This window comes from Eschrichtius robustus, chromosome 16, assembly GCF_028021215.1.
Source record: "Eschrichtius robustus isolate mEscRob2 chromosome 16, mEscRob2.pri, whole genome shotgun sequence".
NCBI lineage: Eukaryota > Metazoa > Chordata > Mammalia > Artiodactyla > Eschrichtiidae > Eschrichtius > Eschrichtius robustus.
Genome location: NC_090839.1, coordinates 71,895,056 through 71,912,713, shown reverse-complemented (window position 1 = coordinate 71,912,713; position 17,658 = coordinate 71,895,056). Strand labels below are relative to the sequence as shown.

General features: G+C 41.5%; 1 protein-coding gene and 1 non-coding gene across 2 annotated transcripts in view; one reads left to right on the top strand and one right to left on the bottom strand.

The window, feature by feature from the left end:
- Positions 1-17,658, bottom strand: part of HS3ST2 (heparan sulfate-glucosamine 3-sulfotransferase 2) — a 90,260-nt gene that overhangs the window by 18,926 nt on the left and 53,676 nt on the right. The gene's annotated exons all lie outside the window — the stretch shown is intronic.
- On the top strand, positions 2,056-2,128 carry TRNAE-CUC (transfer RNA glutamic acid (anticodon CUC)). Its single transcript has one exon. It is a non-coding gene; the product is annotated as a tRNA-Glu (tRNA).

Here is a 17,658-nt window from a genome sequence, read left to right as displayed (position 1 = left end):
TAATGAATGGATAAAAGGTATAAAGTCAAAATATCAAGAGAATGGGTGAAGAGTTGGTGGCAGACAAGGAAGAGAGACTTACTTTTGGAAGAAGGGAGGCTGACTCACGAGGGGTATTGGTCTTGGAAAAGAAAGCTGAAACTTAAGTGGCTGCAGAGAGAAGGGGGTGTCACTATTGAGAAGAAAGTGGAATCTTCCAACAGCTCTGGAATTGGAGGCACCAGGGACCCTGGTGGGGTGAGAGGGCAGAAGCACAGTCAGTGTTAGAGGTCTCTAGAACGAGCAGCTGGACCTACAGAGCTTCCCCCAGCCCTACAGCCAGGCTGGAGCCACTTTCCTAGTAGGGCAGAGATGGGGAGATTATCTTGTGGTGCTATTAAAACAGGCAGACCCCAGACACTGGCCAAGGTGAAGAGGGGGGCGAGACACCTGCCAGAATGCTGGCAGGCAGCTTGTCTACCTCAAGCTGACAAGTGAAAGATCCCTCTTGAGAGAAACTGACCAGTCAAGATTTCAAGTAATATCTACCAAAGCACAATTTATTAAGAGAAAAGCTGCCACATCCCATTGAGATCCATATCATTACATGTAATACAGAATCATAACTCAGTGCAGAAATAGGTCAAAAGGAAAAATGATCCTCTCAACTGATTCTGAAAAGGCACTTAGTAAATTCAACATCCATCACTAATTAAGAAAAAAATTACCTTAAGAAACCAGGAAAGCTGCATCTTTAACATGAAAAAGAATATCCATCTCAAACCCACAGGGACTTGTATATTGAAGGATGAAATAGTATCAATAGCTAACTTAAAAAAAGAAGTTTTTATTGAAGTATAGTTGATTTACAGTGTTGTGTTAATTTCTGCAAAGTGACTCAGTTATACACACATACATATATGTATTCTTTTTCATATTCTTTTCCATTATGACTTATCACAGTATATTGAATATAGTTCCCTGTGCTATGCAATAGGTCCTTGCTGCTTATCCATCCTATATACAATAGTTTGCATCTGCTAATCCCAAACTCCCAATCCTTCCCTCCCCCATCCTCTTCCCCCTTGGCAACCACAAGTCTGTTCTCTTCAATAGCTTGTTTTTATTGAGAGCCACGTGGCAGGCATGGTTCTAAGTATTTTCATATCTATTATCTCATTTAAATCTCACCACAATATCACTAGGTAGGTATTTGTATTAACCTTGTTATTCACATAAGGAAATTTGGTGCAGAGAAATAATCTGCCAAAGACCCAAGGTACTAATTGGTGAAGCCAGGATGTAAACCCAAGGGTTTTGATTCTGGTTGTATGTGCTGTAACCTCCAGGCTATGAGTCTCGTTAAAGTCAGGCAAAACAAAGATGCCTGCTAACACAATTGATATTTAAGATTGTTCCATATTTTATAGACAGTTCAATTAAAACTTTAATAAATGGAGAGATGGGAAATTGTAATATTAGAAAGACATCCATACTTCTCAAATTAATCTATAAATCAAATGTAATACCAATCCAAGTCCCAAGAGGATTTTAAAAATTGAATTTGACATTACAATTATAAAGTTTCTTTTGGATGAATAAATTAAAAATAAGAGCCAATGCATTGTGTTAGAAGGAAGAATCATGGGGAGGAAGCTACAGTGTCACACAATATATATTATAAAGCTATAGTAATTAAAACTGTGTGGTTCTGGCTCAGAAACAGGCAAATGTATTTATAGAACCGAATACAAAATCAGAAATAAGCACAGCTACATAAAAAACACATGATAAAGGTAGTATTTCAAGTCAGTTGGGAAATTATGCATTATTGGGACTTTGTTGGGACAATTAGGTGATTAAGCTGGGAAAAATGTAGTCAGATTTCCTCATTTACATCTACACCAATATCAATTCAAGATGAATGAAACATTTCAATGTTAAAAAGAAAACAATGGAGTAAGAGATTAAAATATCAGTAAATATGTATATATTCTTGAGAACTGGGAAGGCTTTATAACCATGATATCAAAGAAGAAAGAAAGAAAAAAGTTAAAAGTTAAAGTTTTGGGGAATTCCCTGGTGGTCCAGTGGTTAGGACTCAGTGCTCTCACTGCTGGGGCCCCAGGTTCGATCCCTGGTTGGGGAACTATTATCCCACAAGCCACAAGGTGAGGCCAAAAAAAAAAAGTTAAAGTTTTGGAAGACAAAAAAAGTAACCATAAGGGAAAATAAAATGCAAAAAAGCAAATGGTGTTCCAAATATGATAGACAAATATTTAGTATCTTTACTAGAGTTTTTATAAATCAATAAGAAAGACACCCCAACAGAAAACTGAGGAAAAGACATAAATGATTCCTGAAAGAAGATATAAAACTGGTAAAATATTAAAATTCATTAGGTATCAAAGAAATACAAATTCAATCCAAATAAGATAGCATTTTGACCTATCACAAAGTTATTATTTAGTGTTATCCATGGTGCATAGAAATATGCACTCTCATACAATGCTAGGTTTGCAAATAAGTTTAAAGTAGTAGATGCAGACTATTACATATAGAATGGATAACCAACAAGGTCCTACTGTATAACACAGGGAACTATATTCAATGTCCTGGGATAAACCATTATGGAAAAGAATATAAAAAAGAATGTATATATGTGTATAACTGAGTCACTTTGCTGTACAGCAGAAATTAACACAACATTGTAAATCAACTACACTTCAAAAAATAATTTAAAGGAAGGTTCTCGTTAGAATTTAGCCTGTTGAAATGTTAAGATATTTGTATAAAGATGTGTTATAAGGGTGCTCAACACAATATTCTTTATTTAAAGTGGTGAACTAATAGAAACAACCTAAATACGCACAATACCATAATGATTAAATGACGGTATGTATATGCATTTTGAGAAATGCTATGCTGTGATTATAAATAACTTTTCAGAAAATGTTTAATACACGGGAAGATGCTGGTATTAAACTGGTAGGTTGAAAAAAAGAAGTTAGAAAATACCATATTACACATGTTAACTGGTCTTCTGTGTGTGTGTGTGTGTGTTTGGATAGCAAAAGCGAGGACATAGTTACCCCTGGATATTCTGGTTTCCTCTACTTCTCCCAACTATGTATAAAAATATACAACCTGCTGTTCTTGATGACTTTTCCTGAAAGATGTGTAGATAGAACAGACTGTTCTTCATTTGATATTTATACAAAACCCTTCCCAGTTTTGCTCCCAAAGCATTTATAAATTCTAAATGGGAAACTTCAGTACAGAGATATGGTCCATTTCAGCCAAACAACTTATAACCGCAACTTCAAAGAAAAAAATGAGGTGTACATGCATAGTTATATTGGATGCTACGTAAGAGCATGGTAGAGTGGGCCTCTGGGAAGGGAAACCAGGAGACTAAGGGCTGGGAGGAAACTCCATTTTCATTACACATCCTTTGTATATCCTTTGACTTTTTTTGTCAAGTGCATTTTCTCTTCAAATGAAGAATGCAGAAGGGGAAAAAATACAGGCATTGGAGCCAGACATGTGTAAGTTTGAGTCTCTGTTTTGCCACTTATTTGTGTACAGCCTTGGGCAAGTAACTATCTTCTCTCTGAGCCTCAGTTTCCCCAATAAAGGGTAGAAAATAAACTTTACTCTGCAGGATTGTGGAAAGGATTGGAGGTGATGCATGGAAATTTCCCCGTGTGTTGGCTGGTGCATAGTAGGCACTTGTTAGCTGTGGTTATTATGATTAATCTTGTACCTGCCTGAGACTGTAGGCAGAGCTGAAGCAGAATGTAATTATCCATTGTTGGAACAAAGCCAGGATACCTGAATCTTGCAAAACATGCTGTTGAATGTTCAATCAAGATATGTAAGTACACACAGCCGCAGAACATACCCAGTGCTTTCCCCCAGGGTTCAGGAAGTAAAATGCATTTTACCACAACACATCTGCTCATTTTTTAAAATTCCACAACTAATTAACCAGAATCCTCATCAGCCATCTCCATGAGGATTAACTAAACATGTCAGCAAACCCTGGCCCTTTTCTGTTAAACACAGGCAACTTCTTCTCCCCACCAGTGGTTCCAGCAAGATGCTGACTGCAGGGGGATTTGAACTGCAAAGTCTAACCTTCACTTAAACCACTGTAAGGCATTTCTCATGCAGTAGGTCAGTTTGATAGCTCCTCAACATTAGGAAGGCACATATCTTAGTGGTTAAACCTACAGTCCCTGGAGTTGGTCTGAGATGGCTTTTAATTCTGCTTGATCACCTCTTAACTGACAAATCATGGGTGAGTTATTTAACCTCTGTAAACCTCAGTTTTTTCCATCTGTTAAATGGGGCCAATTATGGTGCTTACCTCATAGGATTCTTGTAGTAATTAAGGGTGAAGATGGAAGAGCATTAAAGGTATTTTGCACAATGTCTGGTGCTAGGCAAGGCCTCAAAAAATGATAACAAAACAAAGATATATGTGCTTTTGCATTAGAAGATTCCCGGGAAGGATCATGTCCTCATGCAGGCAATGGGGAAGTCACTTACCGCAGAAAGATGTATGTAGCTGAGCTCTCTTTAAGGAGCCCTGTAATGACCAGAAAAAGCAGTCACAAAGAACATGTACATTGTCCTCTGTGTTAAGTTTATAAATAATTTGCTTATCAAATATCCTAAAAAGGAAAATGTGAGGAAAACTGTTTAAAAGTATGATTGCATTATGGTCAAAAACATTTCATTGGTTTTCAAAGAAAAAAAAAAAAAAGCTATGCTCCTTTAAGAAGAAAATCCTTTTAGAAAACCCCAAAGTCTGGTTATTACTGTGATTATCTAATAGTATCTCTCATATGTCAACATTTTTCAAGGGGTGGGCTGTCATGTAAATGTAACTAATTATTATTTAATTCCAATCACTTATGTGAAAAGTAATTTTCTGATTAGCAAGGCGGTCAAAGGAGAGATGTCAGAATTTTTTTTTTCCTTTCTGATTGTACAAGATTGTCATGGAGGAGACGTGGATTTGTCCTTATTATATCAAGAATCTTGACATGGAAGAAGGTAGTCACCATTTAAATGCTATATCTTGAATCAAACCTAAGAATAGCCATTGCGGCGGTCCCACCCCCTGAGCCCAGAATGTAGCCCGCGTTTCCGCAGAGCTGGAACTCCTGGCTCGGGGCCTCTTCCCTCAGCCGTCACTGAACTGCCCCAGAGCCCAAGGGGAGGGCGGCCTCACTGAGGCTGCCGGCTCTGGACGGGCCTCAGCAGCCGAAGCCGCAACAGTCCTGGGGACCGTGGGCCAGCCGTGTGGGTGACAGGCTCTTGGTGCTCCAGCCAGGCATCAGGGCTGTGCCTCTGAGGTGGGAGAGCCAAGTTCAGGACACTGGTCCACAAGAGACCTGCCAGCTCCATGTAATATCAAACGGCGAAAATCTCCCAGAGATCTCCATCTCAATGCCAAGACCCAGCTCCACTCAACGACCAGCAAGCTAAAGTGCTGGACACTCTATGCCAAACAACTAGCAAGACAGGAACACAACCCCACCCATTAGCAGAGAGGCTGCCTAAAATCATAAAAAGGCCGCAGACACCCCAAAACACACCACCAGACATGGACCTGGCCACCAGAAAGACAAGATCCAGCCTCATCCACCAGAACACAGGCACTAGTCCCCTTCACCAGGAAGCCTACACAACCCACTGAACCAAACTTAGCCACTGGGGACAGACACCAAAAACAACAGGAACTATGAACCTGCAGCCTGTGAAAAAGAGACCTCAAACACAGTAAGTTAAGCAAAATGAGAGGACAGAGAAACACACAGCAGATGAAGCAGCAAGGCAAAAACCCACCAGACCTAACAAATGAAGAGGAAATAGGCTGTCTACCTGAAAAAGAATTCAGAATAATGATAGTAAAGATGATTCAAAATCTTGGAAATAGAATGGAGAAAATAAAAGAAACGTTTAACAAGGACCTAGAAGAACTAAAGAGCAAACAAACAGTGATGAACAATGCAATAAATGAAATTAAAAATTCTCTAGAAGGGATCAAGAGCAGAATAACTGAGGCAGAAGAACGGATAAGTAACCTGGAAAATAAAATAGTGGAAATAACTACTGCAGAGCAGAATAAAGAAAAAAGAATGAAAAGCATTGAGGACAGTCTCAGAGACCTCGGGGACAACATTAAACGCACCAACATTCAAATTATAGGAGTCCCAGAAGAAGAAGAGAAAAAGAAAGGGACTGAGAAAATATTTGAAGAGATTACAGTTGAAAACTTCCCTAATATGGGAAAGGAAATAGTCAGTCAAGTCCAGGAAGTACAGAGAGTCCCATACAGGATAAATCCAAGGAGAAACACGCCAAGACACATATTAATCAAACTATCAAAAATTAAACACAAAGAAAAAAAAATAAAAGCAGCAAGGGAAAAACAACATATAACACACAAGGGAATCCCCATAAGGTTAACGGCTGATCTTTCAGCAGAAACTCTGCAAGCCAGAAGGGAGTGGCAGGACATATTTAAAGTGATGAAGGAGAAAAATCTACAACCAAGATTACTCTACTCAGCAAGGATCTCATTCAGGTTTGATGGAGAAATTAAAAGCTTTACAGACAAGCAAAAGCTAAGAGAATTCAACACCACCAAACCAGCTTTACAACAAATGCTAAAGGAACTTCTCTAGGCAGGAAACCCAAGAGAAGGAAAAGACCTACAATAATAAACCCAAAACAATTAAGAAAATGGTAATAGGAACATACATATCGATAATTACCTTAAATGTAAATGGATTAAATGCTCCAACCAAAAGAGTTAGACTGGCTGAATGGTTACAAAAACAAGACCTGTATATATGCTGTCTACAAGAGACCCACTTCAGACCTAGGGACACATACAGACTGAAAGTGAGGGGATGGAAAAACATAGTCCATGCAAATGGAAATCAAAAGGAAGCTGGAGTAGCAATTCTCATATCAGACAAAATAGACTTGAAAACAAAGACTATTACAAGAGACAAAGAAGGACACTACATAATGATCAAGGGATCAATCGAAGAAGAAGCTATAACAATTGTAAATATTTATGCACCCAACATAGGAGCACCTCGATACATAAGGCAAATACTAGCAGCCATAAAAGGGGAAATCGACAGTGACACAATCATAGTAGGGGACTTTAACACCCCACTTTCACCAATGGACAGATCATCCAAAATGATAATAAATAAGGAAACACAAGCTTTAAATGATACATTAAACAAGATGGACTTAATTGATATTTATAGGACATTCCATCCAAAAACAACACAAAACAATTTCTTCTCAAGTGCTCATGGAACATTCTCCAGGATAGATCATATCTTGGGTCACAAATCAAGCCTTGGTAAATTTAAGAAAATTGAAATCATATCAAGTATCTTTTCTGACCACAACGCTATGAGACTAGATATCAATTACAGGAAAAAATCTGTAAAAAATACAAACACATGGAGGCTAAACAATACACTACTTAATAACCAAGAGATCACTGAAGAAATCAAAGAGGAAATAAAAAAATACCTAGAAACAAATGACAATGAAAACACAATGACCCAAAACCTATGGGATGCCGCAAAAGCAGCTCTAAGAGGGAAGTTTATAGCAATACAATCCTACCTTAAGAAACAAGAAACATCTCAAAGAAACAACCTAACCTTACACCTAAAGCAACTAGAGAAAGAAGAACAGAAAAACCCCAAAGTTAGCAGAAGGAAAGAACTCATAAAGATCAGATCAGAAATAAATGAAAAAGAAATGAAGGAAACAATAGCAAAGATCAATAAAACTAAAAGCTGGTTTTTTGAGAAGATAAACAAAATTGATAAACCGTTAGCCAGACTCATCAAGAAAAAAAGGTAGAAGACTCAAATCAATAGAATTAGAAATGAAAAAGGAGAAGTAACAACTGACACTGCAGAAATACAAAGGATCATGAGAGATTACTACAAGCAACTGTATACCAATAAAATGGACAACCTGGAAGAAATGGACAAATTCTTAGAAATGCACAACCTTCCGAGACTGAACCAGGAAGAAGTAGAAAATATGAACAGACTCATCACTAGCACTGAAGATGAAACTGTCATTAAAAATCTTCCAACAAACAAAAGCCCAGGACCAGATGGCTTCACAGGCGAATTCTATCAAACATTTAGAGAAGAGTTAACACCTATCCTTCTCAAACTGTTCCAAAATATAGCAGAGGGAGGAACACTCCCAAACTCATTCTACGAGGCCACCATCACTCTGATACCAAAACCAGACAAAGATATCACAAAGAAAGAAAACTACAGGCCAATATCACTGATGAACATAAATGCAAAAATCCTCAACAAAATACTAGGAAACAGAATCCAACAGCACATTAAAAGGATCATACACCATGATCAAGTGGGGTTTATCCTAGGAATGCAATGATTCTTCAATATACACAAATCAATCAATGTGATACACCATATTAACAAATTGAAGGAGAAAAACTATATGATCATCTCAATAGATGCAGAGAAAGCTTTTGACAAAATTCAACACCCATTTATGATAAAAACCCTCCAGAAAGTGGGCATAGAGGGAACTTTCCTCAACATAATAAAGGCCATATATGACAAATCCACAGCCAACATCGTCCTCAATGGTGAAAAACTGAAACCATTTCCACTAAGATCAGGAACAAGACAAGGTTGCCCACTCTCACCACTATTATTCAACATCGTTTTGGAAGTTTTAGCCACAGCAATCAGAGAAGAAAAAGAAATAAAAGGAATCCAAATCGGAAAAGAAGAAGTAAAGCTGTCACTGTTTGCAGATGACATGATACTATACATAGAGAATCCTAAAGATGCTACCAGAAAACTACTAGATCTAATCAATGAATTTGGTAAAGTAGCAGGATACAAAATTAATGCACAGAAATCTCTTGCATTCCTATACACTAATCATGAAAAATCTGAAAGAGAAATTAAGGAAACACTCCCATTTACCATTGCAACAAAAAGAATAAAATATCTAGGAATAAACCTACCTAAGGAGACAAAAGACCTGTATGCAGAAAATTATAAGACACTGATGAAAGAAATTAAAGATGATACAAATAGATGGAGAGATATACCATGTTCTTGGATTGGAAGAATCAACATTGTGAAAATGACTCTACTACCCAAAGCAATCTACAGATTCAATGCAATCCCTATCAAACTACCAATGGCATTTTTCAGAGAACTAGAACAAAAAATGTCACAATTTGTATGGAAACGCAAAAGACCCCAAATAGCCAAAGCAATCTTGAGAAAGAAAAACGGAGCTGGAGGAATCAGGCTCCCTGACTTCGACTATACTACAAAGCTACAGTAATCAAGACAGTATGGTACTGGTACAAAAACAGAAATATAGATCACTGGAACAGGATAGAAAGCCCAGAGATAAACCCACAAACATATGGTCACCTTATCTTTGATAAAGGAGGCAAGAATATACAGTGGAGAAAAGACAGCCTCTTCAATAAGTGGTGCTGGGAAAACTGGACAGCTACATGTAAAAGAATGAAATTAGAACACTCCCTGAAACCATACACAAAAATGAACTCAAAATGGATTAAAGACCTAAATGTAAGGCCAGACACCGTCAAACTCTTAGAGGAAAACATAGGCAGAACACTCTATGACATAAATCACAGCAAGATCCTTTTTGACCCACCTCCTAGAGAAATGGAAATAAAAACAAAAATAAACAAATGGGACCTAATGAAACTTAAAAGCTTTTGCACAGCAAAGGAAACCATAAACAAAACGGAAAGACAACTCTCAGAATGGGAGAAAATATTTGCAAATGAAGCAACTGACAAAGGATCAATCTCCAAAATATACAAGCAGCTCACGCAGCTCAATATCAAAAAACAAACAACCCAATCCAAAAATGGGCAGAAGACCTAAATAGACATTTCTCCAAAGAAGATATACAGATTGCCAACAAACACATGAAAGAATGCTCAACATCACTAATCATTAGAGAAATGCAAATCAAAACTACAATGAGATATCATCTCACACCGGTCAGAATGGCCATCATCCAAAAATCTACAAACAATAAATGCTGGAGAGGGTGTGGAGAAATGGGAACCCTCTCGCGCTGTTGGTGGGAATGTAAATTGATACAGCCACTATGGAGAACAGTATGGAGGTTCCTTAAAAAACTAAAATTAGAACTACCATACGACCCAGCAATCCCACTACTGGGTATATACCCTGAGAAAACCATAATTCAAAAAGAGTCATGTACCAAAATGTTCATTGCAACTCTATGTACAGTAGCCAGGACATAGAAGCAACCTAAGTGTCCATCAACAGATGAATGGATAAAGAAGATGTGGCACATATATACAATGGAATATTACTCAGCCATAAAAAGAAACGAAACTGAGTTATTTGTAGTGAGGTGGATGGACCTAGAGTCTGTCATACAGAGTGAAGTAAGTCAGAAAGAGAAAAACAACTACCGTATGCTAACACATATATATGGACTCTAAAAAGAAAAAAAGAAAAGGTCATGAAGAACCTAGGGGCAAGACAGGAATAAAGATGCAGACCTACCAGAGAATGGCCTTGAGGATACGGGGAGGGGGGAGGGTTAGCTGTGACAAAGTGAGAGAGTGGCATGGCCATATATACACTACCAAACGTAAAAGAGATAGCTAGTGGGAAGCAGCCGCATAGCACAGGGAGATCAGCTCGGTGCTTTGTGACCACCTAGAGGGGTGGGATAGGGAGGGTGGGAGGGAGGGACATGCAAGAGGAAAGAAATATGGGGACATATGTATATGTATAGCTGATTCACTTTGTTATAAAGTAGAAACTAACACACCATTGTAAAGCAATTATACTCCAATAAAGATGTTAAAAAGAAAAAAAAAGAACAGCCATTGCTCCAAAGGCAGCTCTTTAGTCTGTTTTATTTTTTTTTTTAAAGAAATATTTTTGTCAAAATTCCATTATGTCCCAGAAAAAGGTTATAGGTAATACCCCAAATCTCAGGTCTTATCCCACTTCCTAGTTGTAAAAACCTGCTGAATGTGTCAAGCATAACCCACAAGGAAATGATTTCAGTGCAGTGAAAGCTCCAGCCTGAGTTCTGATCCAGTCTCCACCGCTTACACTGAACAAGTCACTTCAACTCTGAGTCACTTTCTACACATATGAAAGGGAGAAAGTGACACATTTCTACAATGGAGAACTTCAACTATAACACTAATGTTAAGTGTCAACTAGACTGGGCTAAGAGATGCCCAGAGAGCTGGTAAAACATGATTTCTTGGTGTGTCTGGGAGCGTGTTTCTGGAGGAGATTAGCATTTGAATCAGTAGACTCAGCAAAGAGAGTGGCCCTCTCTTTACTCCCAGCGTACGAGGGCATCATCCCATCCATTGAGGGCCCAGGTGGAACAAAAAGACAAGGAAGGGTGAATTCAGTCTCTTCCGGAGCTGGACGCCCATCTTTTCCTGCCCTTGGACTTGGGGCTTCTGGTTCTCAGACCTTCGGCCTCAGGCTGGAATTTACACCATCGGCTCCCCTGGTTCTTAGGCCTTCAGACTTGGACTGAATTCCACCACCTCTTCTGTCCTCCAGCTTGCAAACAGCAGATGGTGGGACTTCTCAGACTCTGTAACCACGTGAGACAATTCCTATAATAAATCTCCTTTTATATATAATCTATATATGTCTTATTGATTCTGTTTCTCTGGAGAACCCTGGCTGATACAGTCTCTCCCAGAGCTCCTGTGAGGGCTAAATAAAGTGTCTATAACGTGGTAGCACAGTTCCCCGCACGTGATCAGTGGAAGGCTTTGAGGGAGCAAGGTCACCGGCTGCAGGGCTGGGACGAGCGAGCGGAAGACTGAACACAGAATGAAAGGTCTGAGATGACCACTGGGGGATGGAGAGAGGGGGCCTCAAGGCTCACACACAAGTCGCTCAGAAGTGCTCGGGGCTCTGACGAAGTGTAGGATCCATAATTCAACAGTAGCATCAAGGCCATAGCAACGTCTTTCAAATGTGAGGTGTAATCCAGCGAAGGAGAGTGGAGCAAATGTCTCCTTGGCTTCTCGAGTCTGTTTTTTTGATTTTGCTTTTTTAAAAAAAATCTATGAAGCAGAGGTCACTTTCTGGGCAGTATAAAAGTGCCTGCATCAGGTCCACGACCTAAAGTTGTACAAATTGTCTCCTGCCCCAGGGTGTTCCAGCCGAGGGAGAAATGGGGTAGAATCCAGTCGCCATCAGGTTTACTAAGTTTCTCCCATGAAGCTGGTTTACTGGGAGTGATGACTTTGTCTATTTTGCAGGAGGCTGGTGGTGACCCTGGGCTTCATACAAGGAGTCCCCTTTACCAAGGTTTGGGGCAAATGTGGCTCCTCAAAGGCGGGCCATCCAGGCCCCACGTCCAAGGGAGTGATGTGAACCTACCCTTAACTTGCAGCTCCCCTCGCCAAGTTGTATTTTCCCAGACAGGTTTTCCGCATTAGTATCAGAGGGAGAGAGAGAGAAGAGCTATATTTCAGTTTGTTTATTGCTCTAAAGCATCTGTTACTTTGCTATGTTTTGCAGGGAAACTTGGCATCTCATACTCATAAACTGGGCTGCTTTGGGTTTAGTTGTGTAAATAACTCAAGCTATAAGCTGGGATCCGTGGTGGTCTGGAAAGATTTTCGGCAGAGAAGCAAGTGAACCTCCAGGGTTACTTTACTTAGAATATAGTCATGTGTTAACTGCACCCCTGTAACTGATGCAAATGTAGCTCTCGGTCTTGGGTGTGAGGGAGCCTGGAGCCCCACACGAGAGAACGGCTGATTTCTGATGACCTGACCCTGGGAGAGAGCCAGGCTGGGCCAGAGGTAGTCTATTGAAATCTCTGAGTGCCCTGCTTTTGGCAACCAGACGGTACTGACCCCAAGACTGTAGGCCAGACCTCCCGCTTGGTGTTGTACCCAAGACCTCATTTCTTCCAGATACACCATGGTTAGGTCAGTGCTGTTCTTCTAGGGAAGGGTCCCCACTATATCCCCAGTAGAGGATCATCTCTGGTAAAAATCTAGAACAAAATGGAATCTACAGGGACATACAATGAGGCCACTCTGGTAGGAAGTGACATTTGAGGGCAAGAGCCCCAAGTTCAAATGTTCTGCTCTTTCTGGGGTTTTCTTGGCTTCGCTCAATTCCCTCTTCAGAGACTGTGGACTGGGTTGGCCTCTGAAGGATTCTCCTGTATTTGAGGTTTAGGAAAACAAGGGTGGGAAGGCTTTCTTCCTCCAAGCTACCTCTCACAGATCCTTAAGTTAAAGAGGCAAAAATGGGGGAAGCCGGTTGGTACTGTGGTTGTGTGTTTTCATATAAGAGTGAAGAACACGATGGTCTAGGTCTGAAGATGTATCTGGCAAAAAGGAATGACAATCAAGGTAGATGTCTAGATGGAATCAGATCCTGCCTAATTTTTCACAGGGGATAAAGCTGACAGTAGATATTTTTCCCCTCCATTTTACAGATGGAAAAACTGAGGTTAGGGAAGTTGCCCGAGGTCATCCAGATAGAAAGTGGCGGAGGTTTGAACTCAGCTCTGTCTGACCCAGCACCCGCCCTGGAGGGTGAAACTGCAGGACCTGGCGTCCAGGGAGGAGACACAAGATATGAAGCCCCTTCTATTACAGAGTCCTGGGCCAACGGGCCAGGGAGACTCCTGCCAACACTTGTATCATCTCCGAGAAGCATCATGAATGAAGCTTCTGCATTTCCTTCTATCTTGGCAGGAGCTCCAATTTGGAGTCAGATGAACCTGGATTTGAAGCTCAGCTCAACCTTTTACTAGTATGTTCTCAGGCAAGGAACTCCTCTGTTCCTCAGGTTTGTTATCTATAAAACGGAGACAATAATAGTAATACTTCAGAGGATTGTTGTTGCAAGGATTAAATGAGATAATACGAGATAGATCGCATGAAGCCCTTAGAATGGTCCCTGACATGTAATAAGCACTTTGTAAGTGTTAGATGTCAGAATTAATTAATTACATGGTGATATTTGGGCCAAGCAAGGCTCAGCTTCTTTCCTGACCCTGTGTTTCTCCCTTTTCCTCTGTCTCTGTGACTTGCCTAGAAATGGAGCCCTTATCCCACCTGGGGCAGGTCCTGCCTGTTCTGGTTTCAGGAGACAGGTCTGGAAACCACCCTCTGGCTTTTCTCAAAAGAGGGTGAGGCAGACCCAGAACCTCTCTGTGGCTGGCTGGTGGGGCGCCCCAACTTTTCGTGCAGGCTGGCCCAAAGTCAGGTTCAGGGGGTGGTGGGAACTTGCGGAATGCCTACTTTTGGTCTTGTGTTCAAGATGCATTCTTCAATCTAGCTTCACCAGGAATACAAGCAGATATTATATTTTCATTTCCACCTACATCTATTTTTTAAATTTGGTTTAGAGTCAGGAAGTGAAGAGGAGTGTGATTAATTGCTAACCTCAAACCTCAACAGAAGGGAAGTATACAGTTCAACTACCATCTAATATATTATCCTTAAGCCAAAAAAGGAAAAACCCAGTTAAGTGGCTATTCCAGCCATTCCAGTGACTTCTCAAGACAGCTCACTTCATTTCTTTTTTTTTTTTTTTTTTTTTGATTGTGCTAATTGTGATGCCTTGAACTTCGCATCCATCATCCACAGCACAGGCAGGCCTTCCATCAACGGCTCTTCTATGGAACAGCTTTTCAAATACTTCTATCTTAGAACTCTCTGGTCCTGGCAAAACTGCTCCTTTTCCTTCAACTCTTGCCCGTTGGACCAGGTTTTTTTTGTTTCCTCTGGCCTCTCCGATGTATCTGGCTCCCTCTTAAAGGGTATGAAAAATCCTCTGCATTGCTGGGCTGATGATCTGGGCAGCACTTGCCTGACACAATGAGCCTGGAGAGCATTCCCTGGGCTTCTTCTGTCACTTCCTCTCCTCCTGTGACTCTCAGAGAAGGAGGCACAAATGGTCAATATGTTTGGAAATTGGCATCTGTTTGCAGTTTATAATATTCTGCAAGTGCTATAAAGTGATCTGAATTTGCCCCAAATGGAGCATACGGTTGGCAGGATTGTTGCTATGATCTGGGAATCTTAATGTAGCTGAGTTCACCTCCCTTACTGATCCCCAAGACTTTCCTTGGAAATCCCACATATGCTATTTTTTAAGTGAAGTGAGAAATAAAGATTTTCCTATGAAAGTTCTCAATTATAAAATTTTGGTGAGTGTTTTTAAACAACATCAACAGCCGCTAAAAACATGATTAGGTCCAAATCAAATGTGTTCCCTGATGCTACAGCCTACTGGCTGCCAGTTTGCAACCTGTGTGCCTTAGGCCACTGGCATGTTCTTGCTTTTACCAGATGTTAATTAAAGACCAATTAAATGCCAAGAACTTGAGGTGATGTGGGGAGAAGAGAAGCAAGCAAAGGACCCACAGTTCTTGCTATTGCAGGTCTTGCAAATAAGTAAATTAAGGCAAGAACCTAAGGCATCAGTTTCTGAGATGCTGTGAAGTGTCTTCTCCAGCTTCCCAAGGTCACTGGAACCTTCCTGGTGAGCAGTGAGGATTCTGCCGTGGAAGTCAGCTGCCCCTATGTAAACCTTTGTTTCTACTCCTGTGGGCTTCCTGCAAGCTCTGCTTCCTTTCAACTTGGCTTGATTTGATACTTTCCATTCTGACATGGCTGGACATGCATTCTGGTACCCTCTTTAGAGCATGGAGGGGGCTGGTAACTGAGGGACACAGAGGAAAGGGGTAGAGATAGTGCAAGAGCAGTGCCTGAGAGCAGCCCTTAGAGCCTGCGGTTTTCATGTGGATCCCGCCGTATCCCCTCCTGACAGCACTGATGTCTGTACTGCCCACCAAGAGGTAGAGCATCAGGGAAGGAAGGGAACCAGAACTGCACTGAGCACCTGTTAATGCCACGAAATAATCAGGAGCACTCACGTTTGCCCCTCCACAGCCCCACAAGGGACATGCTTCATTATTCCTATTTTGCAGATAAGTAAAGTGAATGTAGATGAGGTAAATTCTTTCCCAAGATCACAGAATTAGTAGACGGCAGAGCTAGGATTTGAACAGAGGTCTATCCCTTGGTTGCAAGTGACAGAAACTCAGCTCAAACAATAAGAGAATTTATTGCCGCACACACTTTGGAACTCCAGTGATTCATCTAGTCTCAGGTGCATCCAGATCTAGGGGCTCAAATGTGTCACTGGGGCTCTCTGTCTCCATCACTTGGCTCTGCTGTCCTTGGTATGCTGGCTTCGTGTTGCAGACCGTTCCTTCCATGTGACTGGCAAAGATGTCCATTGGCACAGTTTGAGGTCCCAGAGAAAGAGAGACTTATTTCTACCGGAGTCCATATATCATATCTTAGGGAAGTTTTGACTGGCTCAGTCTGAGTCACATGCCATCCCTGAACAAATCACAATGGCCAAGGGATAGAGTTCCCTGGTTGGCCAGCCTAGGTCATGTGCCCACCTCAGTGGACCAGGTGCAGTCTATATACTCCTCATCCAGGACCACATGGCACAAAGGAGGTTCCCCAAGGTGAAATCAAGGTCTAGTACCAGCCAAAGAGGGGAATGGACGCTGGGGGAGCAAAACCAATAGATGTTGTCCACACTTTCTGGTATCAAAACGTTTCCCACACCTTTATGGGAAAGAAGATAAATCAAGATAGGATAGGAGACTTAGTAAATTTGAGCCTTCCCTCATTCATTTGATTACTCTTTAATATCTAGGTTGGCAGAATGTCCTTAAATAGTTTTGGGCTCTATGCCGTCTGGAGCTTTGTGGGGCTGGGGTGTTCTTCGTTCTCTCTCACTCTGACCCATCCAGCCCACGGCTGGCCATCAGGGGCTCTCTCCCAGACCAATGGCCCCTGCCTCCTGCCTGGGATGCTTGGCCATGGAAGATCCCCAGGCGTTGGTGGCAGAGGAAGAAAGTGGCTGCCTTACCCACGCTGGGAGCCCAGGGAAAGATTTCAGACTCAAACATATTTGCAGAAAGGATTCGGCAGTGGAGTTGCTACCACCAGATTAATTTACACTCCAGTGGCCCCCAGAGAGGCTGACAGACTGATGGATGGTGATGCCTGCTGGCCTGCCACCGCGTTAATGCTGCCACAAGCTCAGCTCATTAGCTCCGAGTTCCTCTCCTTCCTCGCCACACCTTGGACACAGTTAATCTCATGTAAAATGGGGCCATGTGTACTCAATGGCAGATCCCTGGGGTGGATACCCAGCTGGGCTACCAACACTACAGAGGGTGCTCAAGCCGCCCCTACCCCCCACCTCCATCCACCATCTGCCTTCATCCTTCCAAGGACAGGGTGCCTGGGTGCGCAGGGCGCCTGGCAAGAACATGCTTCACACGAGGAGCTCAATTACCTGCCCGTGGGGAGCTCAGTAACAGCTCCGAGGATAGAACCCTCCATGCCACAGTCCCACCCTGCAGGGGATTCGGCACAGGAAGGATCTAAGTCTATGAGACGCTGAACCTCTTGGCGGATTCTGTTGGAATCCACAGAAATAATCAGTCAAACTGGTTATTTGCTCAGAAAGCAGAGCCCGAGTGTGTAGCCAGAGG